Below are 1,587 nucleotides of genomic sequence, written 5' to 3' on the forward strand. Positions count from 1 at the left end.
ACCAAGCGGAGCAACCGGCAAGGGGGGGTCGTTTCTAAATAGGCAAGTGGGAGCGTCACCTGACCCATGGCCAGATGGGGATGGGACTCTGTAGGCTCGGGATCCGGGGTTCTGATTGGTCACGCCTCCCTGACGTCAAGAGCAAGCCGGCCAAAAAGTCTGAATGAAAACGCCACACACCCACCTCGAGGAAGGGAGGCGGCGCGGAGAGGCGAGACTTGAGGCGGGGCGTCGCGACACGAGGCGAGAGCCTGGCAGGAGATCCCATAGGAAAGGGAGAGACGCTCAGAAGAGCAGCCGGAGGCTGGTGCAGCCCGTGCCTTTCCCCTGGAATTCTGCTCCCTCCTTTCCCAAATAACTGAGATCTGGAGAAAGTGAATGGAGGGAAATGGGAGGGGCACTTCATGAAGCACAGAGTTAAACTGTGCAACTCATTGACAGGTCCGTTCCTTGCGCCTTTGGCAATGAGGTATATCAGAGGCATCCTTTAGCGCAATAGCAACATAAAAAAATTCTACATTTTACGCAACCCAAGTACTTGAAGCGTCTGGAGTGAGGACAAGGCGAGGATGATGGGTGGGGTGGGAGGAATCTCAGGCCTTTGTCTGAGATGGGGGGGGGGGAAATCTCAGGCGGAAATCTTCTCCCATGTTTGATCTCACCATGACAGTGATACCATGTTGCCCCCCCCCACACACTGGTGTGGTGGACTGGCTGGACAAAGACGAATGGAGGGAGGCACCAGCTGGGGGACCCCCAAGGGAAACCCCAGAGGAGGAAGGTTCTGAGCCAGGGAGTTTGTGGTGGGACACAGAGGAACAGATTGGTGGGAGGAGATGTGGGGTGCTTAAGGGGCAGCAGGATTTAGTGAGTGGGAAGAGCCAGTGACAGGGAGCAGTTCAGACGCAGAGGCTGAAGCAGAGGAAGAAGGTCGAGAGGCTGCTGAAGAATCTAGGGGATCTCTCTCTCTCATGCTGCAACAAACACCCCTCCCCACTAGTCAGGATAATGAGGAGAGCACAACAGAGACCAGAGGTGTGCAGGTGCAGTTTGAGACTGTTTGGGAAACATCCTGGCGGGGAGGGGCATTAAGGGTGGTAAAGAAGGCAGGGGCCCTTCTACCACCCTCGGAACATTGTCTGGATGCAGCTACAGAATGGGTGAAGGATAACAAACTGAGCTGGAACCCTGGTGAGATGGAGGCACTGTGGGTTGTGGTTCCTGTGCCTGGGAGACTGGCCATTTGCCTGCCCTGGATGGGGTTGCTCACCCTCTGAAAGAACAGGTTTGTAGTATGCAGCTGGAGGGCGGGTTTTGGCAATATGGTGCCCCGAGCAAGGACAAAATTTGGCACCCCACCCCCAAATATTTCTTATTTTCACAATAATTCCTTTTGGTACAGTTGCTTTTTTATGCATCTTCTCAGTAGGTACCCATATAAGTATAGGTTTTATTATTTACCACCTGCACCATTCAGTGCTAATGCAGCAATTTTGCCGCTTGAGGTTCAGGTAGACTCAGGCACTTCAAGGGCTAGAAGTATCTTTTATCAGCTACCGTTGGTGCACTAACTATGGCCATTCTTGG

This window comes from Zootoca vivipara, chromosome 11 (assembly GCF_963506605.1).
Source record: "Zootoca vivipara chromosome 11, rZooViv1.1, whole genome shotgun sequence".
NCBI lineage: Eukaryota > Metazoa > Chordata > Lepidosauria > Squamata > Lacertidae > Zootoca > Zootoca vivipara.